Here is a 27252-nt window from a genome sequence, read left to right as displayed (position 1 = left end):
GTCAGTAACGCTGGAGGATAAAATGATTATTTGATTGTAAGTTAAAAGACACACTCCATGAGTAAAACATAGGGAAATGGGTTCACGAAAGTTTCTCTAAATTTTTAAATTGTCTCTTGTTTATTTGTATGGGAAAGGAAAAGCTCCTTAACCATGCTCGTCCTTGAAAGGCTCGTTAATTTAAATGGACATTAGGCTCACCTCTCCTTTCGGGGTCTCTGTTAATCGGCCCCTCCCTCTTCCCCTGCCCGTCCCGCCCGTAATTTACCGACCCGCAGCACAGAGCCTAGCGCTTCGAGGGTTTATCACTGAGATGCTGAGATTTATTACTTCCGGGTTACGGAACGGACACTCGACCCTACCTCGGACCGCTGGACGTGGGAATTCCCCTCTCCTGAGGCCCATTGTTGTTGCTGCGCAGGTCAGTCTGTCCTTTCCCACCATGTTGTTTTAAACTGTGTTTGTCTTTGCATTGTGACAAGTGAGGGCCGTTTTATTGTCGGATTGACATTTGTTTTCTGCTCTTCTTTCTTGTTTTGTGCTCTGTAATTTCTCCCTATTTACCACATGTTGTTAGGGAGTAAACCAGTTGCAACAATGGCCAGACTCTAATTTATTAAAAAACGAGTGGGAGTAGTTTTCGCTTTAGGTCACGCATTCGGAACGCGTCACTGTGCAAGTTATACGTTTATTTCCGGCCAGGCTGTTTGGATTTCCTGTTCTATCATGGTCTATCACGAGGCATATTTAGGTATGGGCCAAATTTAAATTATGACTGTGAAATGTTGTACATTTCGCATTTCGTTTGTTCTACGAAATTGTGAAATTATGCAATGTGGTGTAATTACACTGACTGCGAAATTTTAAAAGGAACTTAAACGGCAGTTGTTCGCGCTGTTTTTTTATTTTAAACATATTTTTACTGCGAAATGTGTCCTTGCTTCAAAAATTGATGCGAAGGCTAATTTCTCGCTAAAATATAGTGCTAAATAAGAATCTGCATCTCACATAATTTCGAGTAATTTTCCTGAAATTTTTCTCAATTACGCGAAATCACTTCCTGCAGATTTGGCATACCCCTAGAGTCCAGGTCCTATGTGCATCACACAACTCTGCCACCCCAAGCTCCTCCCTAGCACCCCTCGTTTTAGCCGGGCATCTCCTCACACACCCTGTGTACTTAACCCCTCCGCCCAGGGCTACCATGGAAGTTACCTTATCCTCCTTTGGGGAAGGGCCTCGCCCCCCCTGCCATGATTCCTGTCGTTTCACTGCTCAACTCTGACCCTTGTCCACAGCATCCGCATACAGTGTGCAAACAATGCTACAGGCACACCCTTCCAGCTAAGGCACTTAAACAGAGTAATGCGCTGGAGGCCCCCCTTCAGCGCCACATTAGGGGTAAGAAGTGCCAATTACATTTAAATACAAAACAATACGATTACAAACTGTACCAAAAGCACAACAAACTCTGATGCTATAAGCATCCCATAGAGCAGCCTCCTACCAGTCCAGAAAGTGCTTTAGTACTTCATCAGAGGTATTAGCTACAATATAGGTACTAACAAACTACGCCACATAAAATATCCTGACACTCTTTTAGCCACATTAGCATCGTATTAAAGTCTAACAATTCTTCCTGTTCTGTCTCTGGATAACCCTTAGCAAGTGTTACATCCTCAGTCTTGTAAGAGTTTGTATAAATGTTCAAGAAAAGCTCGGAGTTTGTTTCCATTAACAACACAACCAGGGTGATCTGGGATCTCAAAGCAGCCCTAGCAATTTTGTCAGCCCAGATCCCGGGTCGGGGGTGGGTTGGGCCGAGGAGGTGCAAATGTGATGCCCTGCTTCTTCTGTTACCGGAGGCACAGTCCAATAACAAAACCAGCCCCGCCGCTGCAACACAGCCCCCACCCTTCCAGCCTGCCGGGGAAACGCCCGATGTCCGCTACGGCCAGTCCGGCCCTGAACGCAACATTCTGAATACTTCTCTGAAGTCCTGTTGGCCTTTAATAATAATCCATTGGAAAACAATTGGCCTTAGCAAGGGAGCCTAATATCCTTGTAGCAAGGTCCTGGCTGCTGCAACATTGTATCACAATAGCCTAGCAAACATGTTGTGGGCAATGAGGCAAGTTATACACGTGCATCCAAACAATCTCCAGGATACGCAGGAGTTCCTGGCTCGTCTCATTTTCTGTGACTGATGTCTGCCATCCTTTACTGCCCTGAAAGACACTGCAGCGTGTTTAGTGTCGCTCCCCATGCTTGTTAAGAACCAAGTGGAAAGCAATTCCTTGAGCTCTGCTTCCTGACCCATTGATATGATGCGGAATAAAGGTTTCGCCAGTGGCCTTTGTTATGCGTGGCAGGGTTGTCGAGAAAACCGTGGACATGGCCCGATTTGGAGTTGGGTACAGCTCGAGCAGAATGGGAACCTGGAAATTGATCCTGAAAATGAAGCTTCCTACCAACTAGGTATTTTTTAACGTAAAGGCCAGTGATGTCCAGGGAGCTAGCAAAGGAGGCAAGGAAAACATGATGGTTTGCTGCAGAGCAGGGTATTTCCCTGGGATGCGGAGTGAGTCAGGCATGTGGTAGGGGCAAGGAACTCTGCATTGAGAATAGATTGGGCTGGAAGTGTCTAAGGTGTATTTGTTGTGGTTAGCAGCAAGTCTGCTTTCCGTAGCGCATTCTGCTGGCTCACTTGATGCATGGCATGGTGTTTGATTATATATATATATATATATATATATATATATATATATATATATATATATATATATAACCTAGTGGTAGTTATAGTTCGGACCTAGTTTCTATAGAAAAAGCAGTTCTTTACTTGCCCACATCTTTGACGCTGCTTGACAAATCTTCACCACATTTTCACAAAAAATTTGACAGTCATGTCAGCTGATGTCTGGAAAGTTTCAGGGTGACCCATCAATCGGGGCCCAGAAAGAGGTGGGAAGGGTAAAAAAAGGAGTGTTTTCCATGTTAATTCCCATAGGGGTTTTGAACAGCAATAGTGCCGGAACCACTGACTGAATTACACCAAATTTGGCAGAAGGCTAGCTCTTGGTCGAAAAATAGCCCTTTTTGTTATTTGGTGTGAATCAGTTTAGTAGTTTTTGAGATATTAAAGAAAATCCACATTTGTATATATAGGGAGGCAAAGGATTTGTGATCCCTCCCGATCGCGTGCTGAGATCTGATTGGCTGCCAACACTTCAACCAGAAAGTGTTTACAGCCATGTTGGGACTCCGCTTCAGCTGAGTCCCAGGAAAAAAGTGAAAAAAATAAGAAATTGACAAATACGTTGTTCAGAAGTTGGGAAACACCAGGGGAGGTATGTCCACACTGTGGCTAGTGACTGTGTCATAGATGTGGTGGACGTGTACAAAGGCAGATTATGTGTTAACAAGGGCATATTGGAGGTTGGTCGCTAGGGCCAGGGGCGATTTTGAGTGATACTGGTTGGATTATATACTAATCCATGGAGGGTTACTTGCTTCAGAGGAGTTAATTTATTGCCTGTGATGGGCCACAGCCTCATTGCCTGTACAACCACTAAGATTCCTAGGCCTAACATGTTGTAGGCAGAATATGGACTACTACACAGTCGCTGCTCATGCCATACAAAAGGGGCGGGGTGGGGTGGAGGAAGTAAATTAAAAACCAAAACCACTTACCTCCACAGCCGCCGACGCTGTCTTATCCACTCCTCTGCAGGCACAGGCTCCCAGCCTGCCCTGCACTAATCCTGACGCTGCTTGGAGCAGCGTCCGGATTGGCTGGGAGGTCCCAGCCAGGGTGCTCCCAGGCAGACTGGATGCAGGCTCTCTCCACCCCGACAACTGTATTGCTGCGCTGGAGAGAGCCAACTGCGCACGTGTGTTTGGCTGTCCCGAGACTGCCGGCCAAACACACATGTGCTCTGAGGGGGAGTGCTCTTCACCCCTGAGGTCCCGCCCCTCTCCCCAAAAAACGGTAATAAACAACATTTAATTATTGTCTTTTTGGGAAAAGGTTTGCCGCTGCTGGCGGGGGTGGGGGCAACGCTGCTCTGCCCTAATGGAGGAGCCGCCCCTGCTACTAAAATATCATAGGTTGGTAGTTCAGTGGATTAATGGTGGATCTGTGTTTGACTTAGTTGTCACAGGTTTGAATCCCAGCTTTCCACTGAGCCTTTCATCATCCTGAGGTCGATAAAATGAAACACATTGAGTTGGGTAACAGAAAGCATCCGTTAGTTCAGGGTCAACGGAGCTAAGATTGGATGAATGTGTGTGCTATGTAGGCACATAGAGATGAGCATAGATTTACTTCTCTTAAGTAGACATCTACGTATCTTAACGATACATGTATGTATTGTCAGGGTACATATTTGTGGAGTTAAGTAGGTGTATACTTACCTACTTGCAGGTACCTTCACAATACTGTGGTAGTCAATATTATGGCTACAGTTTTTTGAAGCACAATATTTCGGATGTGAGATTCTGGTAGAATACTCTTTCCTGACAGTCACATTCCACGGGGTAGGCACTCTGCTTCATGTGGTATGTATGGTTTTCTGATGCTGTGTTACTTCATTACAACTACACCCACATGTTTTGAGGTTACATATATATGGTTGCTTCTCCAGATCAGCAGTGCTCCTAGGTAGGGTGACAGGCACAGAAGTAATTGCATATGTCATAATCCTTCCCCCCGCCCCCATCTAAAAACTTTCAAATCAGAATGTTTGAAAAAATGTATTTTGAAATTATTTGTTTACACTGATTTTTTAAAAATGTCTTGGGGTGAGAGGGTTTTTAGCCTACCTGGTAATTGCTGGCTGGCTCTCTGCACTCTGTGTTTCAGGTCTGCTGCATCCCCTGTGAGTGTTGATCCAATCACATCTTTGGGATTCTCCCTTTCCTTGTTAAGGTTAATGGGTATAAATGGGCAAGGAGACAGTCCAGTAGTATTGATGTCACTCTAGTGGGGAGGGATGGATGGAGGAAAATGCCCAGGCCATGAGTGTGAGAGACTAGGTACTCTGACTGCCATTTGACTCTGCTATGGACCACTCTCTGAGGGAGAACAAGTGCAGCTGGAAATGCAGTGAAAGGGGGGAGACAGACACTAAGAATTTGCCCAGCCATGTCTCTGGTAATGAGCAGGATCTTTAAAATGGCATGAAAGTACATTTAAACATTGAGAAGGGTATGCTTTTTACAGAGTGTTTATTTGGGTTCGTGGTAGAGAACAATGGCTCGTGGCTGAATTGTTCTGTATGTCTTGTTTCGTTACATGCATGTGTCATGCTGCTTACTGTGAGACTAATGCAGGCACAAGTTTATGCAGAAATCGGGGCACTCAGTGTTTTTGGAGGCCCCCTAGGATGGTAAACAAACATCTTCCTAAATGAAGGATGATGTAAATGCCTGTGATTCCAGGATGGTTGATGGAGGCTGCCGCTCCCTGATTAGTTGCTGGAACAGGAGCATGATGGTATGAACACTAGAACTTTGGAGAGGGAGTCAGCTTGTTCTCCAGCTGGTAAGCTGTGTGGTTCAGTACTTGTGTGTACTGCTCAGATGGTAGGCATGTTGGACCTCTGCCCTGCCAACCCCTGCATGAGTGGAGAAATACAGTCATCAGCCCTTCGATAGAACCCCTGCTATGAAATGGAGCATCCTTCAGGAGGGGAGCTCAGGAGCTGCATGGCCCAGCATCAGATCTGATCGAGCCTCCAGCAGTAAGATTCCATCAGATCCTCTGTGTCGTGGGCCTGTGTGTCCTTGCAAGCCCCAGAGACGAGTTGAGGATGGAGTGGATTTCATGGACCCAGCACATCACCACCCAGGGCTGCAAACCCCTATGTGTGAGTTCATGGCACCGGTTATGATCCTAGTACACCGGTAGTACATACCCATAGACAGGCTCTTGTCACTGCTATAAGCCATGTCTTAGCAGTACGATTTCTTGGGGCACCTTGATACTTGGGTGAGCCCAGATTGGTACTTATGAGAATTAGATTTTCCACATTTTTGTGCTTGTTTGTTGAAGCTTCACTGTTTATTGTGCCCCAGAGTATATGTAGTACTATTCTATTTCTATGCCACAAGCGAGGGAGTAGGTGGTTATTGGAGTAGAGATGGAATTTTGTGTGTCTGTCCTGGTTTTTATGTTCCAATAGTGAATTTTGATGTATTAGACTTTTCAGAGGGGTGTTGTTGTGCAAGGTTATGTGATCGTCTGGTGCGGCAACGTGCTGATTATATGGGGTTTCTTCACCAGTGTGTGAATGAAACTCACATGGAAGGTTTTCTTGGACCCGCTGAATAGAAAGGAAGCAGAATAGATTTCCTTGTTTGAGAATACTTGATGTCCCTATGTCACATGAACTTACAGGACTAGGTTGTGAGCCCTCTAATGTACAGATTAATATGTGAGCGAGGTACACCACCCATTGGAGAAATCAGAGCTTCCGCAATTAAGCAGAAACCTAGATTCCATGCTTCAGTCATCAATTTCATTGTTAGGTCATCAGTCAGCTGATATAGCTTTTTGAACATGTTTGATGGTCACATGCAAACAATTAAAAAGCAGTTTGCTGCACCCCTGATTACTCCTATAATCCTAATTGGGCCTGTGGTAGCTTTATTTGCACCACTGTAAGCGAAAGAAAGCTCTGACTGCAACAATTGCATCAACATTGATCAAATCTCCTTTTGTCAAACAGAATTATTTGGTGCTTTTGTGTGTTTAATGCATTCAGTATTTGTTGACTTGGACTCTTGAGAGCGCAGCTCAGTGGTGAGTTTGTAGATGTTCGGAGCCTAGAACTGTCAGAAATTCTGGGGTTTGTGCGCTCTGGCGGATTATGTCCAGTGTCACAGGGACACAGTCACATTTCTCAAACTCCAAAATACGAACTTGCTATGGGCCCAGCTTGGAGACTGTGGGCCACAGCTGATGGCGGGGGAGGCGAAGAAAGGTGAAGTGTCACTGTAACACAGGCCATCACTTCCGGGGCAATGTGAAGAGAGCCAGAGCATTCCGTAAGAACCACGATATTGTAGAAAAGCCATAATGTTCTGGAGGGAGGCAGAAAGTTCTGGACACTTCTGGGCCAGTAAGAGCTGGGAAGATTTAACACCAATCACAGCCACACCATCCTGTGCTCCCAACTTCAGTGACGCTAAGATGCTTGTGGAGTATTTCTTGTCTCTCTGTGTCCCTTACCCTTTTTCCCCCTGTACAGTCACTTCAGATTTAGAAGGTCATTACAAATCTTATTTCACTAAAAGTTGAATGAGTGGGGTAAGCAATGGAGTCCCTGGCCTCATTTCCAATGAAAAACTGACTAAACTTTGTAGTGTTGTTCAGAAAAATGAGGTACCACCGAATAACCCTTAGACCTGGGGAGGTAAATATTAGTAAACACAAATTTTTGGTCAAGAAGGGAGAAGTATATACCTAGACTTCCACGGTAAAAAATAAGTGATTCTATTCACTATCATATTTTTAAGTTGCTGCATGTTTTATTTCTTTACAACAACATTCAGTATGACCTTTTTGTTCAATATTGTAAATAAACTTAAATTTAACTCTTAATCACAAATTTCTAGGTGCTCATAAAATAACAACACAGTGAAAGTGAATATTGTGATGCATAAAGTGCCAGTGTTACGTACAATATATACAAAAATGTGGTTTCAAAACAACAAACAGTGAGCTTCCATAAGATTCCTTCAATCCAGTAGTCTTGAAGTCACTATATTATTTCTACAGTAATCCACATCAATCTTTTTTATGTCGACGTTTCGACCCTTATTGAGACATAAATCAGAAACGGGTCATCATCAGGACTGGGGATTTCTCTGAATTGGTAGCACCTAGAGACAAGGGGAATTATATCTATTATAGTCTTGCCAAAGTGGAAAGGATTTTTGAATTTGTTATTTTAATTTATATAATATGCTAGGCAGTGAACCACTCACCTATTTGATCCAAGGTAATCTAATGCAATGCTCCCAGTATATTTCTTATTGGAAGTTGTCAGCAGTATTTATCCTTTTCCTAATAAAAGTAAAGAGGCCTCTTAGGTCCTATTTCTACCATCTTTAAGAAATATTGGCCCTCATTACAACCCTGGCGGTCGGTGTTAAAGCGGCGGTAATACTGTCAACAGGCCGGCGGTAAAAAAAAAGGGAATCACGACCATGGTGGAAACCGCCAACACGGACAGCCACTTTAACACTCCGACCGCCACAGCAGTAGAAAAAAACACGTGGCGGTAACCTCCAACAGACAGGCGGAAGACAATGTACCGCCCACTGTATTACAAGGCACCAATCCGCCACCTTTTCCGGGGCGGTACCAATGCCATCAAAAGCAAGGCGGAAACAGTACTTGGAACGGAAACCACTCACCTCTCGACACCCAACGAGGAACCAGGACGCCATGGAGCCCGAGTTACAGGTGCTACCAATGTTGGTTTACCTCCTCTTCTACCAGGAGCAGCAAAGACGGCGGCGACGACCACAGTGAGTACTGCCCCTAGTACACAGGGGATTGGGGAGGGAAAAGAGAGTGACACTCAATACGCAACACCTCCACTCTCACCCTCCCCCACAACACCATACACACAAATACATGCCGCAACGTTACATATACACCCTGTAACCCTCTGGAAGAACGCAAGGACAAAAGGAAATGATTGTAACGAGTGTAATCATCTAAAATTCAGATATGGAAACAGGTCTGTAACAGATCAGTATATACAAACATGTACAGCAACTACACAAGTCCGGATAGTGTTCCATTCATTGTCCGTGGACCAGTGGTCCCAAAATGCATGGGCAAAGCCCACACATGATACTTGCCTCTAAACGGAGAGAACACTGCTGGGGCATCAGGTCGAAAAAAAACAGGCACCTCAGGGGACCTCAGCCGGATGAAGGGACGATGCCACTGCTCCACGAGGGGGCTCCATGCCCACTGATTTGGTCCTGGGGCGTGCAAAGCCATAGTCTCACAAGTCTCTCAAGTGAGTGGTTTGCCCACTGTTTGGTCCTGGGGAGTGCAAAGCCACAGTCTCACAAGTCTCTCAAGTGGGTGGTTTGCCCACTGTTTGGTCCTGGGGAGTGCAAAGCCACAGTCTCTCAAGTGGGTAGTTTGCCCAGTGTTTTCCCAGTGTTTGGTCCTGGGGAGTGCAAAGCCAGTCTCTCTAGTGGATCCTTGTCTCCACTGGTTCTGGAGGGGGCTTAGTGCCCAGAGTGCTTCATCCTGCCAAGGACTGGGGTAGTGGATGCTGTTCTCCACTGGTTCTGGAGGGGGCTTTGTGCCCAGAGTGCTTCACATGGTGTGTGGCAGTTCCCATTCCCGCACCTGGGTGTCAGAGCCACGAGCTTTCCTGGGAACAGGTAGCATGATACTCCATGGAGGCAGAGATACACTCCACCCTGCGGCGATTCACCCTGCCAACTGCTGGTACTGCCAGTGCTGGTTGTAGTGCCTCACGCTGTGCAGGGTCCCGGACGTCTCCTGCAGGCGCGGATGACTACCCACTGGGGATGATGTCCATGAGTACGTCGCGGGGCAGGTGGTGGTGGTTCCGACGGTGTCAGCGGTGGACATGCTGGCGGTGGTGCATGTGTCAGCACCTGTGGAGGGAGACACCAGGATGTCTCCTGCAGCCTCGGACGGCTGCCCACTGGGGATGATGCTGGGGACTGGAGCAGAGGCAGCAGACGTGCAGGTGGGTGCGCAGGTGGTGGTGGTTGTGGCGGTGTCCACTGTAGTACAGGTTGCTGTTCTGACCTGCAGAAGGTGTGTCATCAGTCCCTCACCCTGAGGCTCCGTGCCCTGAGCTGACTTCCCATTAGCCTTGTGTCCCTTCCCCACCTTGGAAGTCGCTGCTGGGACCTTGGCACTGGCCTCTTTTGTCTTGGAGGAGGCCTTGCTGCTTGGTCGGTGCGGCTTGTCCTTACGGCATGTTGTCCCCTTCTTCACCTTGGCAGGTGGCGGAATAGGGTGATCCTTGGCCTCATTAGGTGGCACACTGGCAGCCCAGATGCGTGCAGCCCGCGATGTTACAGGACTTGCAGGGACCACAGTGCTGGAGGATTTCGTGGCTGAGGTGCTGGGCTGGGATCTGGACATCCTGGCCCTAGGGGAAGGATGGGGGGGAGAGGTGTAGGGAAGAGGTCAATGTTAGCGAGGAAAAGTTTTTTAGACACACTGGGACGGGAAGATGGAGGAGGTTTGGGAGTGGAGGAAGAAGTAGTGGTTGTAGGAGGTGTACGTCTGCTGAATTTGGGTGAGGATGCATGGCCTGGAGGCTGTTGTGAGGTGGATGGCTGTTGAGTGGGTGTGTGCCGGTGTTTGTGTAGTTTGGGAGAAGGGCTCACAGACACACTGGGAGAGGACACAGGGGACGTGTGAATGGTAGTCGGGGTGGTGATTGCACGTGAGCGGTGTGTGGTGATGGGCGTGCTGGTGATGGAGGTAGTGGCTGAGGATGTAGTGCATGCAGGTGTGAGTGGAGATGAGACTGGGAGGGAGGAGGAGAACATGGAGGAGGGGGGACACAGTGGAGGCAGTGGATGTTGGTGTGTCTGCATGGGGATGGTGCTTGTGTGAGTGCCTGTGGGATGTGTGGTGCTTATGTTTGCCATGTCCACTCTTGTGTGTTGAGGTGTGTGCATGCTGGTCTGATGGTGTGCTTGGGATAGGCTGAGGTATAGGGGATTGGGTCTGGGTAGTGGAAGTTGGAGGGGGGAGGCTGGACACAGGGACAATAGCTGCCATCAGTGCTGAGGCCAGAGCCTGAAATGCTCTCTGTTGGGCTGCCACACCAGAATGAATGCCCTCCAGGTATGCATTTGTTTGCTGCAAATGCCTCTCTACACCCTGGATGGCATTCAAAATGGTTGATTGCCCAACAGTGGTGGATCTCAGGAGGTCAATAGCCTCCTCACTGAGGGCAGCAGGGCTGACTGGGGCAGGGCCTGAGGCGCCTGGGGTGAAGGACATGCCCACCCTCCTGGGTGAGCGAGCACGGGAAACTCGATGAGGGGCTGCTGGGAGGGTGGTGCTGGTAGGGGGGTGGCGGCTGTACTTGTGGTTGCGGTGGGCACAGAGGGGCCCGCCACCACAAGTGAGCTCCCATCAGAGGAGGAGTCGCTGTCGCTGGTGTCTCCTCATGTCCCCGTCTTGGAGCTCCCCTCGCCCTCCGTCCCACTGGTGCCTTTAGATTCCATACATCCACCTTCCTGGGCCATGTGGGGTGCAGCTCCCTCCTGCTCCGGTGTGACTGCTCTTCCGCCAGATGATGCTAATGCACACTAGGACAGGTTGACAAAACAAAAAGGGGGAAAAGACAGAGGACAGACATGGTCAATGCCTGCAACAACACCACCGTTGGCGGACACACAGGGAGCAGCCCTATGCACTGGGCTATGCACTAACAGTTCAGGGGAAAATCACATGCCCATGGTAGACTGTGCCTATACCCATTTGCTGCACACCTGGAACCCACAGCCTGACTAGGTGTAGAGGGCCACTACCCCTTTTGGGGTTGGACTGGCACTGAGCCTGCCTAACAATGGATCTACCCTGGCACTCTTGCCCTGCCCTAGGGGAACCCACAGCCTTCTTCCCACACCCAGAAACCTCATAAAGCGCGCAGAGTTAGCTGCATGAGACAGTACTCACCCCCTTGTGGCTCCTGTGATGCCCTCAAGCGCCCATCCAACTCCAGATATGCCACCGCCAGGATCGGGTATATCAGGGGGGTCATGGTGCGACGGGCACCCCTTCCACGTTGGGAGGCCATCCCCAGCTGGGCCTCCGCTGTCTTCTTGGTCCAGCGGCGCAGGTCCTCCCATCTTTTGCGGCAGTGGCGCTCCGTCTATGGTAGACACCCAGGGTCCGCACTTCCTTGGCGATGGCACACCAAATACCCTTCTTCTGGTGGGTGCTGACCTAGAGGAAATGTAAAGTAGGAATGGATTTTACTCCCCCGTCCAGTTATTCTTACTCATTGGCCACAACCACCCACCCTGGCCCACAAACACATACACTGACCATCCTCACATGCTGGCCTCTGCCCATCTGTATCTTCCATCGATGCCACTCCATACATTCATGTCCCATCCATCATGCTCACAGTGTATTCAGTGTATTCACCTGTTCATCTGGTGGACCGTAGAGTTGCGTGTACTGGGGGAGGACCCCATCCACCAGTTTGTCCAACTCCTCTGCAGTGAAGGCAGGGGCCGTTTCCCCAGACACTGTAGCCATTGTCGCTTCCAGACTCAGGTCACAGCAGCACTTGCAGTGTAGGTCCTCTCCTGTTGAAGGTCAGGTATCAAGTGAGTGAACAGATATAAAATGGCGGTCACGTTCGCGGCGGTGCGTACCGTCACTGCCGGCGTACATCGTCATTGGCTCCTGTAACCCATAGGGCCCAATGATAACCGATGCTGAATTGCGCCACGGTCTTCGTCCGCCTACCCCAACAGTGTACAACGCCAGCACAGTTACCTTATTTCCCCTTGTCCCTCCTTACAGGTCAGGCAGCCGCCATTTCAGGTGGCCACATGGCAGGCCAGCTAACTGCGTCACAGCAGTTTTGTGCAGGAATACGGACATACAGCGCTAAACACAGATTACATCACATTTGTTCTAAACACCCTTGTGTAGGAAGTTGGCTCTGTATGTACTATTTCAAAGTAAGAAATAGTGTGCACAGAGTCCAAGGGTGTTCCCCTTAGAGGTAAGATAGTGGCAAAAAGAGATAATTCTAATGCTCTATTTTGTGGTAGTGTGGTCGAGCAGTAGGCTTATCAGAGGGTAGTGTTAAGCATTTGTTGTACACACATAGGCAATAAATGAGGAACACACACTCAAAAGACAATTACAGGCCAATAGGTTTTTATATAGAAAAAAATATTTTCTTAGTTTTTTTTTTTAAGAACTACAGGTTCAAGATTTACAATCAATACTTTAAATGAAAGGTACTTCACTCAGGTATCATAGGAACTTTGAATCAGCAAAATAGCATGTACAGTTTTGGTAAAAATGGCAATAAGCTATTTTAAAACTAGACACTGCATATTTCAACAGTTCCTGGGGGAGGTAAGTATTTGTTAGTCTTGCAGGTAAGTAAACCACCTACAGGGTTCAAAGTTGGGTCCAAGGTACCCCACCGTTGGGGGTTCAGGGCAACCCCAAAGTTACCACACCAGCAGCTCAGGGCCGGTCAGGTGCAGAGGTCAAAGTGGTGCCCAAAACGCATAGGCTTCAATGGAGAAGGGGGTGCCCCGGTTCCAGTCTGCCAGCAGGTAAGTACCCGTGACTTCGGAGGGCAGACCAGGGCAGTTTTGTAGGGCACCGGGGGGGGACACAACTCAGTACAGAAAGTACACCCTCAGCGGCACTGGGGTGGCCGGGTGCAGAGTGCAAACAGGCGTCGGGTTTACAATAGGTTTCAATGGGAGACCCAGGGGTCTCTTCAGCGACGCAGGCAGGCAAGGGGGGCGGCTCCTCGGGGTAGTCACCACCTGGGCAAGGGAGAGGGCCACCTGGGGGTCGCTCCTGCACTGGAGGTCGGATCCTTCAGGCCCTGGGGGCTGCGGGTGCAGTGTCCTTACCAGGCGTCGGGTTCTTGGAAGCAGGCAGTCGCGGTCAGGAGAAGCCTCGGGATTCCCTCTGCAGCCATCGCTGGGGGGGGGTCGGGGGTCAACTCTGGCTACTCACAGGGTCGCAGTCGCCGGGGAGTCCTCCCTGTAGTGTTGTTTCTCCGCAGGTCGAGCCGGGGGCGTCGGGTGCAGAGTGGAAAGTCTCACGCTTCCGGCGGGAAATGTGGAGTCCTTTTAAAGTTGTTTCTTTGTTGCAAGGTTTGGTTTCTTTAGAACAGGGCCGCTGTCCTCTGGAGTTCTTTAGTCCTCTGAGGATTCAGAGGTCGCTGGACCCTGGGGAGTGCGTCGCTGTTGTAGTTTCTCTCGAAGTGGGGAGACAGGCCGGTAGGGCTGGGGCCAAAGCAGTCGGTGTCTCTGTCTTCTCTGCAGGGCTTCAGGTCAGCAGTCCTTCTTCGTCTTAGGTTGCCGGAAACTATTTTGCTTGGTTCTGGGGGCCCCTAAATACTCAATTTAGGGGTGCGTTTAGGTCTGGGGGGTTAGTAGCCAATGGCTACTGGCCCTGAGGGTGGCTACACCCTCTTTGTGCCTCCTCCCTGAGGGGAGGGGGGCACATCCCTAACCCTATTGGGGGAATCCTCCATCTGCAAGATGGAGGATTTCTAAAAGTCAGAGTCACCTCAGCTCAGGACACCTTAGGGGTTGTCCTGACTGGCCAGTGACGACTCCTTGTTTTTCTCATTATCTCCTCCGGCCTTGCAGCCAAAAGTGGGGCCGTGGCCGGAGGGGGCGGGCATCTCCACTAGCTGGAATGCCCTGTGGCACTGTAACAAAGGGGGTGAGCCTTTGAGGCTCACCGCCAGGTGTTACAGTTCCTGCAGGGTGAGGTGAGAAGCACCTCCACCCAGTACAGGCTTTGTTACTAGCCACAGAGTGACAAAGCCACTCTCCCCATGTGGCCAGCAACATGTCTGGTGTGTGGCAGGCTGGCAAAACTAGTCAGCCCACACTGGAAGTCGGGTATGTTTTCAGGGGGCATCTCTAAGATGCCCTCTCGGGTGTATTTCACAAAAAAATGTACACTGGCATCAGTGTGCATTTATTGTGCTGAGTAGTTTGATACCAAACTTCCCAGTTTTCAGTGTAGCCATTATGGTGCTGTGGAGTTCGTGTATGACAGACTCCCAGACCATATACTCTTATGGCTACCCTGCACTTACAATGTCTAAGGTTTTGCTTAGACACTGTAGGGGCATAGTTCTCATGCATGCACCTATGCCCTCACCTATGGTATAATGCACCCTGCCTTAGGGCTGTAAGGCCTGCTAGAGGGGTGACTTATCTATGCCATAGGCAGTGTGAGGTTGGCATGGCACCCTGAGGGGAGTGCTATGTTGACTTAATCATTTTCTCCCCACCAGCACAAACAAGCTGGCAAGCAGTGTGTCTGTGCTGAGGGAGGGGTCCCCAGGGCGGCATAAGACATACTGCAGCCCTTAGAGACCTTCCCTGGCATCAGGGCCCTTGGTACCAGGGGTACCAGTTACAAGAGACTGACCTGGATGCCAGGGTGTGCCAATTGTGAAAACAAAGGTACAGTTTTAGGGAAAGAACACTGGTGCTGGGGCCTAGTTAGCAGGCCTCAGCACACTTTCAAATCATAACTTGGCATCAGCAAAGGCAAAAAGTCAGGGGGTAACCATGCCAAAGAGGCATTTCCTTACACCTTGTGAAACCTATGTGGTGTATGCCCCTCTGCTCACCCTTCTCCTCCATAGGCCACGTCCACTGGGGCAGATGATGAGATGGCGTCATCCTCCGGGATACAGACCCCTGGTGGACCTGTCAACAATGGAAGACGGACACATCATCATCACCTACAGACTTGATCGTGCCACAATCGTGAACTGTGTGCCCAGTTGGAGCCAGACCTGGTGTCAGCTATCCGCCATCCCACAGCAATCCCCCCCCTCTAGTGCAAGTCCTGTCAGTACTCCATTTCCTGGCCAGTGGGTCCTTTCAAACAACAGTGGCCATGGCATCAGGGATGTCACAGCCAATGTTCTCGAACTCCAGAGTGTTGTCTACCCTGCTGAAACACATGCACAGCTACATCGTATTCCCCCAGGTGGAGGATTTGCCCACAGTGAAAGGTGACATCTATGCCCTGGGACATATCCCCAACATCATTGGTGCCATTGATGGTACACATGTGGCATTTGCCCCCCCCCCGCAGAAATGAACAGGTGTACAGAAACCGCAAAAGCTACCATTCTATGAATGTGCAGATGGTGTGTTTGGCAGACCAGTACATCTCCCATGTGAATGCCAAGTATCCTGGCTCAGTGCATGACGCTTACATTTTGAGAAATAACAGCATCCCTTATGTGATGGGGCAACTCCAGAGGCACTGTGTGTGGCTAATAGGTGAGCCCAAGGTCCCAACACAGATCACATAGGTGTCTGGCTATGGCAGAGTCCCTAATGGTTTGTGTATGTCTCACAGTTGTCCCTCTATATTTGCAAGTGACTCTGGTTACCCCAACCTGTCATGGCTACTGACCTCAGTGGGGAATCCCAGGAAAAGGGCAAAGGAACGCTACAATGAGGCACATGGGCGGACTAGGAGGATAATCAAGCGTACTTTCAGCCTCCTGAAGGCCAGGCTCCGGTGCCTCAATCTGACAGGTGGCTCCCTATACTACTCACTGAAGAAGGTGTGCCAGATCATCGTGGCATGCTGTATGTTGCACAACCTGGCTTTGTGACACCAGGTGCTTTTGCTGCAGGAGGATGGGCCTGATGTTGGCCTTGTGGCAGCTGTGGAGCCTGTGGACAGTGAAGAAGAGGAGGCAGAAGAAGAAGATATTGACCACCGAAACAACAACATCATGCAATACTTCCAGTGAGACACAGGTAAGAGACTGGCACTCCTCCTCTCATATCATACTATGGTAGGATATTGCATGATTCGGCCTTTTTGCCTCTGTATATGGACCCTGACAGTTCACTTTGGCTTTCCATTTTACAGATCTGTGTACCACTTTTAGCCTTCTGCAATGTTTACTGCTGCCCAACAACTGTCTAACTTTGGTATGTGAAAATGAACATTGACATTGCTATTTTTCTGAAAGTTTGCAATAACACATTTGTGAAAGTACAGACTGACTCCAGATTGATTTGTGATTCAAGGGTGTTTATTTCTGTGCTAATAAGTGGAGGGGGCTGTGCAGTGGGCGGGGGTGATGGTAGAGGAATGTCCATGGTGGAGTCCAGTCTATTGGCATCACAGGTGCATTGTCCAAGGGGCATAGGAAGTGGAGTAATGGCAGTTGAAGGTGGACAGGGTAACAGAGTGGGACAGAAGGGTGACTATCAGGAGAGTCCTATTTCCTGGCGGGGTCTTGGCAATGTTCTCTGTCTTGTGCCTGGATCGCAGGGACTGTTTGCGGGGTGGTTCTCCTTCTGCAGGGGGTGGGGTGGTGGTGGCCTGTTGGTGCTGTGGTGGGACCTCCTGTCCACTAGCGCCGGCGGAGGTGGAGGGCTGTTCATCGTTCAGGCTAGTGTCAGGGGCCCATTGGTGTGCCACTGTGTCCCTCATGGTGTTGGCCATGTCTGCCAGCACCCCAGCAATGGTGACCAGGGTGCTGTTAATGGACTTCAAGTCCTCCCTGATCCCCAGGTAGTGTTCCTCCTGCAGCTGCTGGGTCTCCTGAAACTTGGCCAGTACCGTGCCCATGGTCTTCTGGGAATGATGGTATGCTCCCATGATGTTTGAGAGTGCCTCGTGGAGAGTGGGTTCCCTGGGCCTGACCTTCCCCTTTCGCACAGCAGTCCTCCCAGCTTCCCTGTTATCCTGTACCTCTGTCCCCTGAACCGTGTGCCCACTGCCACTGACCCCAGGTCCCTGATTGTCTTGGGTTAGTGGGTTTGCTTGGGTCCCTGTAGTGGTGGACACACTGCTGATTGATGTGTCCTGGGGACAGTGGCATGGGCCCGCTGGGTGGGTGCTGTGGGGGTGTTTCCTGAGGGAGAAGGGTCTGTGGTTGTTTGTGACAGTGGCAGGGGAACCGACTGTCTCGAGGTCGCTGATGGGCCGTGCTGGTCATCTTGATCCAGGCGTGCAGAGCTGCTGTCGTCACTGTGGGCCTCTTCTGTGGGGGGGGGGACTGGATTTGGCTGGCACCTCCTGTCCAGTGACGTTGGGTAGGGGTCCTGTTGGGGGGTAAATGCATAGTTATTGTATCTGTGTGTGCCCTCTTGTCAAATGTGTGAGTTACCCTCTACTCCTGTGGTTGGCTTATTGTCTTTGGCCTTGTGTGATTGTTAATTTTGGGGCCTGGGTGAGTGTCTGTACTGGACATGCTTTGGTGATGGGTGTCCATGCATTGATGTGACATGCAGGCCTCGGGATTGGGATGTGTGGGTTGTGATAGTGGGGTATCTGTGGGTTGTTGGGGTGATGGGTGTGAGGGTAGGGGTAGGAGTTTGTGATGGCATGCAGGTAGGGTGGGGGGATATAGTATTAAAGATATGACTTACCAGAGTCCAGTCCTCCTGCTACTCCTGCGAGGCCCTCGGGATGCATGATTGCCAAGACTTGCTCCATGTTGTTAGTTGTGGGGGAGGAGGTGGAGGTCCACCGCCAGTCCTCTATACTGCTACCTGGTGTCTGGATACCACTGAACGTACCTTCCCCCATAGGTCGTTCCACCTCTTCCTGATGTCATCCCGTGTTCTTGGATGCTGTCCCACTTCGTTGACCCTGTCGACAATTCTCCGCCATAGCTCCATCTTCCTTGCAATGGATATCTGATGCACCTGTGATCCGAATAGCTGTGACTCTACCCAGATGATTTCCTCCACCATGACCCTGAGCTCCTCCTCAGAAAACCTGGGGTGTCTTTGAGTTGCCATGATGTGGTGTGGGTGATGTGTGAGGTGCTGTCTGTTGTGATGTGTAGGGGGATGTGTTGTGGTGTGTTGTTTGAGGTGGATGTTGTATGAGTGATGGTGTTGTGTGTCTGGGGATGCTGGTAATGTGTTTGCTATTCTCTCTCTCTGGGCTTCTTCCAAACAGGTCGCTGTAAGGGGTTGTGGGTAATGTGAGTGTGTTTTATTATGGATTGGGTGTGTGAGTGTGGTGTGTGTATGTGTGTCATGTGTGTGTATTTTGAATTGGCCAATGTGGTTGTGTTTTGTAAGTGTGTGTGTATCTTTAGCATGGCGGTGCGTAATCCCAATGGATTACTGCGGTTGAATGACCGCTGTGTTGATTTGTGGGTCGTGATAGTGTGGGCGTAGTTCTGTTGGCGTGACAGTGTAGGTTTTGCTATTGCCAGTTTATAACTGACCTTTAGTGTGGCGGACTTGTGTGGGTATCTGTATTGTGGCGGATTACGAGATGTTGGTCGTAATACCTGTAGCGGATTTCCGCTGCGGCAACGGTATCTTGACGGCCGTCAGCACGGCGGTAAGTGGGATTTACCACCAGGGTTGTAATGAGGGTCATTGTCTTTTGGCAATGGTAACATTTATTGTTTTACAAAAAGGAAATATTTCCTTTAGGCGAGAGCTAACCCTCTTGCGGTTGGATGTCAATAAAGGAATTCCATTTTAACAACCAACAGAATTACATTTTATTCTAAGGTTTAATTATTATTAGCGAATTCCATTAAAACTTACATAGATCCAAGGTTTGGAAATTAATCTTCTTAACGATGTGGGACACAATGACTCCAATGTCTCAACCCTGAACGAACAGGGGGTGCCTTATATAGCAACAATCTATTTATCTTAGAGTTTGCTGTCGTGGCGAAGTGTAACTTTAAAGCTTTTAGCTCTTTGGAGGATTTATCAAAATTGGGTCAATAAAGGTAAAAAAGTCGACTGAAAGATAGAACATCTACATTACGTTCGGTCTTCGACTTGCGTCTTTCAAAATAGGAAGGACGTGCTGCAGGACACCGATTTGTGTTCTTTTATGCAAGCCGAGCAACCGCCATTTAAATAGAAGGCGGTCGTACATGGCGTGTACGTCGCCACTATAATGGTTCCCTCTCTGGTCCGCCTAAAAATCATTGTATATGCTTAAATAACATCGATTGAAGTGAAGTATTTCTACAGTTCACATGTCTTGTTGTTAGGAGATCATTAAAAGTGTATTGGTTTTTGGTCAGCGCCTTTTGCACAGATTGTCATCGTAAACGGCAACTGTGTTAAAGATTGTAACAGTGCCCTCTCTGGCCCGCCCAGGATTCCTATGCGCTGAATCTGTCCATTATGTGCGGCACAGTTCAAATCCATCTTTTATTTGCACAACTGATTGTCAGCCTGGCGGCGTTTCAATGTTAATATTAATAATCGACCAACTGTTTTTTCGATTATTTCATCGATTTGGAAAACATGAGCGGTCCGCACATAAATCGCAAAATCATTTCCGGTCTGCCCAAAATTCAAAGGAGGGAAGGTTGAGGTGGGGGAAGGTGAGGGAAAAAAAGTGGAGGGTGATGGTTAAAGGTGAGGAAAAGGGGCTAAAATCATTACACTCGTGGGACATAATTTGAATCATTCTTAGATTTAAACATGTAAGCCTTAGTTCAATATTATCTTATCTAGTCCACATGCCAAATATGGTGTCCCTAAAATTTCCCCTTTAATAAAAGATTTTTTTATTTTTTGGGGTATTATTCCAGACTTATCATGTTTTCCATTTTTAATGGCCAACCAGTATAATTTCTTCTCTCTATTGTACTATAATGGCCATGTAATTCCAAGAAAGAGATATTTTTTGTATGATAGTGTCAAATGTGTGTTCACATATCAAATTCATATGTAAGTTTTCAAAAAAGTTCTCATGTTTATTTATCCTCGAGGTATGTTACAGGAGCTAGGTGGGCCCTTGCGTATACGAAACATAGATCTAAGGGATTTACCATGACAATTGGGCAGCTTAATAAATTGATTAAATTGTTGACTCTTGTCTCCAGTCTTCTAGAGTCTTAGCGCCATTGTTTATAGTTCCACATCTTTCCATCCAAAATAGTTCACGCTTCATTAGGACATTATTCTTGTCCCCCTCGTCTCGGACCCAAGATAATATGCTCAATGAGTTGCCATCTCAACTCATCACTATTATGTTCAAACCACTGATAATGTTCCACTAGGGGAGCCCCCACAGTTTTACATTTGATTCTGCTTCTATGCTGTAGGATCCTGCATTTTGCTTTCTTTGTTGTTTTTCCTAAATACATCAGATCGCAGGGACACCAGATTACATAAATAACATCCATTGTATTACAATTTGTGAATGAACTCAACGAGAATGTGTTGTCTCCAAAACAAAAATCAGTTGTATTGAAACTGAATTTGCATGCCGTACACTGTCCACATTTATATTGTCCCAATATGGCTGGAAGCCCCCATAGTGTATTGCTTTGCATGTTTGGGGTAATAATGCCCTTATCAGTGTGTCTCTTAGGTTCCTTCCTTTTTTGAAAGAAAAAAGGGGTAAATCTTGTGTGGTAAGATGTTCTTTGACTAGTTCCCAGTGACGCACAATAATCTTTTTGATGTTATTACTGGCTGGGCTGAATGTCGTAACACAACCTAGTCTGTTGTTACTTTCCTTAGTGGGTTTCGGTTCTAGAAGAGATTCTCTATGGTTGTACCATGCTCTCTTTCTTGCTCTTTTTACCAGTCTTTTAGGATATCCCCTCTCAATAAGCCTTAATATGAGAATATCTGACTCTTTAAAATAATCTGACTTTTTTTTTGCAGTTCCTCCGAATACGGAGAAACTGCCCAAACGGGAGATTGTCCCTCAGACTTCTAGGATGGTTGCTGTTGTAATGTAAATAAGGTGTTCCTTTCTGTTGGTTTTCGATAAAGAGAGACAAATAATTTTTCTTCATCCACTCCTATTTTCAGGTCTTAAAAAAGGAATGCTTTCTTTACTGTAATCCATCGTGAACTGTATATCAGGTGACCTTTCATTAAGCCAATCGTGGAATGTAAATCCATAATGGAGCCACGCCAGATGAGAAAAACATTGTCAATGTATCTAGACCATTTCCTTATATTTTTTGAAAAAGGATTTTTTTGATGATTGAAAATATTATGGGTCTCATAGTCAGCCATAAAGAGGTTTGCTAGATCTGGTGCAAAGCTTGCTCCCATGTCTACACCTTTCACCTGATAGTAAAAGCAATTATCAAATTGAAAATAGTTTTTCCCCATAGCTATTTCCATCAAGGAGATTAAAAACCAAGTCACTACTAGTATTGGTTGGGTGCGACAATCCAATACTTCTGTTGTTATTCTAAGAGCCTCTTGTTGAGGGATGCTTGTGTACAAAGATTGTATGTCCATTGTGACTAATATATCTGTGTCATCTGAGAATTCCACATCTTCACACATAGTAATCTGATGCATGCTGTCCCAGTCCATGAGCGGAGTGGAGTTCACTGCCCACCTTTTTTAGTTTTTTTTCTTCCTATTATTAGTTGGTTCACTGTGTGCTCTTCTCACAGTTCTGAGATTGTTAGTTGTGGATAAGGTTGCAAGAGTCTCAGTCCTTTCGTATGTATCACAGTTGGCTTGAGACAAGGCAGGAGGCAAGTGATGCATAATGGGCTAGTTCGGGCTACTGTTTAGGAGCCATAAAAAATCACGTTGATCCTTGCAGCATCTCGCAATGCATGGATATTGGAATACCCTTAAAATAAGTATATTGTTCCATATATTAGGTCCCCACCAGCTAATCATCCTGAGATTGATCTTCTTGATTAGGCTCTGGGTGATTCATATATATATTTTTTTGTGTAAAACAGTCTATTGATTTCCAAGCCTTATAACATACAATACATAAACCATCCTTCCCATCTCTCCGTGTCCCTCCCATCCAACCCTTCCAGGTCGCCGGCAAGCAGAATATTTATTTGTTGCATGTCCATCCATTCCAAACTTTTTCAAATTTCTTCGGGCACCCTCTTCCTTTATATATTGCTTTTTTCTGTGTATAACTCATATCCATTTCCCTTTCCAAGTCTTTTATCCTTGCGGTCCTGGATGATCCCCATCTACGTGCTATCTCCCTTTTGGCTAGTGTGAACCCCAGAGTGATCAGTGTCTGTTGGTATGAAGTGGTATCAGAGTCATTCCAGACCCCCGGTAAGGCCAATGGGGCGGTCAACTCTATCCCTACTCCAGTGACCACCTCTAACCAGTGTTGTACCTTAGCCCAGAACTCCTTCAGTACCGGGCAGTCCCAAAGGTGAAAGCCCCTGGTTGCTTCCATTGTCTCCAACAGGAGCTATCGGGTATTTTCCCTATGATATGTATGTGTGTTCTAGTGTAGTATATTCTATGTAAAAGTTTAAGCTGTATTGACTTATAACTGGCTGTAATCGCTCTGTTTTTGGGGAGCTCTATCCACTCTTCATCCTTTATATCACCAATACCAGGGTGATTCATTTTTGGATGCAGTTATTTGTATTATTTATTTATTTTAAACTGGGATTATTAATATCAAGAATCCATGATGTAAGACCAGTGTACCTTTCTTCCTTCTCTCAATGTAATCCAGCCCTTTCATTTTACTTCTAACTCTTCCCTCATTCCCTTGCAAATGTCATTTCCTTCTGGCTTCCCCTCAGACACAGCCCTTGTGCAAGGTGATGACTCTCACATGAGATAGCAAGTGACGGGCCTAGCCTCTGTGCACATACAAGATTAATGTGATGCTAGAGCCTAAATAATAAGTCAGGATGCCATATTCACAAGCAGTTGGGCAGTCAGGACATGTGTACATTCCCACTTACCATGCAGCGAACATTCCCATACCATCTTGGCACTTGTTGTACAAACAGTGCTATATATAGTGTTTTTGCAAACGTACTGTGGGTTGTTCACCAGTTTTATTAATATACAGTCATTCTTCCCGAGGATATCACCATATCTTCTTCATTGTCCCAAAATGTGCAAGCTTCTTCTAACATCCTTCATGTAAAGATATAGTGTGCAGCTACAGTAAAAGTGACACCTCATACAATAATACACTGAAATGGGTCCCCGCACTTGTGTTCCCTCTAAGACCCCTCCCTATTACCTGGCTGCCCAAACCAATGAATGAGTGGGCATAAGCTTTTGGTATGCTTGCTGTATGTATTAAAAGAAGCATGAGGCCTCTAAGTGTTCAAGTGTGAACCTTCTTGATAAGACCTTAGAACGACTCAGGCTTGAATTGTGGACAGTAACTTAACAGATGTTAAAAATAGGTGTTGTAGTGTGATATTTAATTAATGTATTCTTAACCTTCCTACTTCTTATCATCCCTTTATCCTTTCACATAGTGCTATCTTCCTTGTCAGCACCACCTTTCAACTTCATTTCATCCCGCTCCTTTTAACTGCCTAGATCAGTGGTTCCCAAACTGTGGTCCGGGAACCACTAAGGGTCCACAAAGCCTCCTCAGGGGGTCCCGACTGCTTAAACAATTATGTAAAATTAACAAATTAGGTACCCAGCTTTCAGTAATGACTCGGGGGGGGGGGGTCTCCTGGGTTCCATTCATGATAAAGTGGGGGTCCACAGAAGTCGAATGGTTGGTAACCACTATCCTAGATTGTTGGGTGCCTGTCAGTGTTATGCGAGGTGAGCTGGGCGCGACTGACAGGTTGGTGATGTGGCCGTAAACTCAGCTTTTCTTCATACACTCTTGACTCAGTGGCTTCTTTCTGGTGGTTGTCCTATATCCCCCTTCCCCTGCTCTCACCCCCCATCTCATTTAGGTATCGGGGATAATGGGTGGCACAACTTCAGAGACACCATTGGGAAATTCTTGTGGCAAAGCTCCTGCTATTTTCAGTGCCATCTCTCTGGGTCTGATATGAACACTAGGGCAGTCCCGCCCAGGCAGTAAAACTGTTCAAACTTCGATAAAACATTAGTTTATGATGTTCCGAAGTCAAACCCTGAATATAGTGGTCTGTCTTTGGAAAATAAAAAGGGGGCATTGATGTTTGTGTTTCAGTAAAATGGCTCCCTCTGTGGAGGCATTGGCCAAAGTGGTGAAAAAAGTTCCACTAACCTGCCAGCAAACTTCAGATGTGGCGGGAGACCCCGAAACATGGTATCTCGTGGGGTTCTTCTCTTCTTCCATTCTCTTCTACTTTCAAGTCCCCGCTCTCTTCAGATTTTTGCTTGGTTTTGATTTAGAAATTTTCAAACGTTACATTTAATGAAACTTTTACATTTTTGTTATAATTTTAAGTATTTTTATTTTTTTATCAGCACATAACTTTGAACAAAATGTATAGTAGAAATAAAAAAAATCTTACTGTGGGTGGGAATTGTTTACATTATATTTTAAGAAATATTTATAAATGAAAAATATATTTAAATTCATTATTTAATACACATTTAATTTAACGAGTTAATGTGCATATCTTTTCTATGTTAATATGATACATTATTTGTCATTTAGTTTATATTGAAATATTTTAAATATTTTTTTTTAAAATAATAAACTTTAATGATTTTTCCTATACATTCCCATTGGGCAATCTCCAACACGATGACAGACCTCTCCACCTACATGTGAAAATGTACTGGTACTAACTTTACACATGTAAAGTCAGTCTTAGATGTCTCCACCCATTTAACCTTACGTCTACACTTCAGTGTAAATCTACACTTGGAAATTGTAAATAGCATAAAAGTGTAGATTTTCACCTTTGTGAATAAGCCCCCTCAGAGTTGTATTAAACTATTTTGAATACAGGAAAATCCATGAATCTAAAGATTTTGTGAAATATTTTTTCCGAAGCCTCTCTTCCAAAGAATATTAAATGGCAGCTTCTGCCACCCGACTTGACTATCCACTCACTGACTTTTCGTTAACATCCATGAGTAAGTAATAGGAAACAATTCAGCTTGTGTTGTGGTGTGCATCAATCAACATTGATGGAGTAATTATTAATGTTGATCTACACTATGTTACAAAAATAGTGCATTCAGTCGAAACATTATTTTCATCCCTAACCTGAAAAGAGTATGCAACGCATGTTCACCAATTTCCATTGCCTGTCATCTTAGTTCTTTGTAGATTTCTTCTCTCTTTTTTTTGGAAACCATTTTTCTTTCCAGAGAACTTCAGAAAGCATACCCCTGCTTAAAACAGATTTTTTTTCCCGGACTTTTGCATTGACAGCCATCTTACAATGGAAGTAAGAAAACTTGCTGCCTTCTGTTTCAGCCAACTCCGGATACTAGGGAAGATTCTGAGCTGGCACCCCCATGCCCCTTGAAGAACCATGGTCCAAGGTCTTGTCTTGTCTTGACAGCAGCAATTCAGTTTATCTAGGAAATCCTAAATAATAGGTCAGTTGATTACAAATGGTCCAGAATGCTGCAGTGTGCATCCTGTTAAAGATCCAGAAGCATCACTCGGTCACCTCCTCCCTCGCAAGCCTTCATTGGCTACCAGAATATAAAAGAATCAAGTTGAAATTTCTCTGTCTCATAGAGCGATGAACAACAAATGTCCCTCCCTAATCCAGAGGCTGCTGAACCCCTATATCCCCAAAAGATCACTGTGCTCTGCAGACCACAGGCTTTTTTCAGTACCTAGAAGTTATGAAAGCCAAATGCGGGGTGGGGGCGTACGTTTGCCTACCTGGCATCTAAACTCTGGAATTCCCTACCTCCATCTTTAAGACTCACTAATGAAGAATCTAAATTCAGGAAACTTCTTAAAAACCCACCTTTTTCAGCTAAATACCTACTATACCAACTATGTGTAGGGCATGACCTTTAGTGCTGGGAGGCCCGTTGGGTAGCCATGCACTTTGTAAATGCCTAACATAGCATAGCACTTATATGTTTTGTTTGTGGAAGTGTGACTTCTGAATTGAGGCACAGTGCACCCTGCAGCTGTGTAACAACCTCCTTTAGCCTGAAGCGGTGTGACCGCATCCTTTAGCCTGAAGCGTTGTGACAGCATCCTTTAGCCTGAAGCAGTGTGACAGCATCCTTTAGCCTGAAGCGGTGTGACAGAATCCTCTATCCTGCAGCAATATGACCCATCCTCTATCCTCCAGCGGTATGACAGCATCCTCTATCCTGCAGTGGTGTGACAGCATCCTGAATCCTTCAGTGGCATGACAGCATCCTGTATCTTGCAGCAGTTTGACAGCACCCTCCATCTTGCAGTGGTGTGAGAGCATCTTGTATACCGCAGTGCTGTGACAGCATCATGTATCCTACAGTTGTGTGACAACATTCTGTATCTTCATAAGTGTGACAGTACCCTCCATCCTGAAGCAGTGAGACACCAATACGCATCCTGCAGCAATGTTACAGCATCCTGTATCCTGCAGTGGTGTGATAGCATCCTGTAACCTGCAGCAGTGTGACAGTATCCCTTATCTGCAGTAGTGTGACAGAAGTCTGTGTCCTTCAGCAGTGTGACAGCATCCATGGGGGATCCCTGAGCGCTCACCAACATCCAGCTAAAGAGCTAGCAAGTGGAAATCGGGCAAAGCGTGTTTAACAAGTTCCGTAATCACAGAGGGATGGGCAAAATGTTCAGGCTTTCCCGGGTACCTGTGTAAAACC

General features: G+C 46.9%; 1 long non-coding RNA gene across 1 annotated transcript in view; it reads left to right on the top strand.

Moving 5' to 3' along the window:
- Window positions 1–259: 259 nt before the first annotated feature.
- LOC138258571 (uncharacterized) overlaps window positions 260–27252 on the top strand; it is a 113350-nt gene continuing 86357 nt past the window's right edge. The window contains exon 1 of the long non-coding RNA XR_011198423.1: window positions 260–421. This is a non-coding gene — a long non-coding RNA (uncharacterized lncRNA). The remainder of the gene's footprint in view (window positions 422–27252) is intronic.

Source organism: Pleurodeles waltl, chromosome 9 (assembly GCF_031143425.1).
Source record: "Pleurodeles waltl isolate 20211129_DDA chromosome 9, aPleWal1.hap1.20221129, whole genome shotgun sequence".
Lineage (NCBI taxonomy): Eukaryota > Metazoa > Chordata > Amphibia > Caudata > Salamandridae > Pleurodeles > Pleurodeles waltl.
This window is presented reverse-complemented; position numbering and strand designations above follow the sequence as displayed.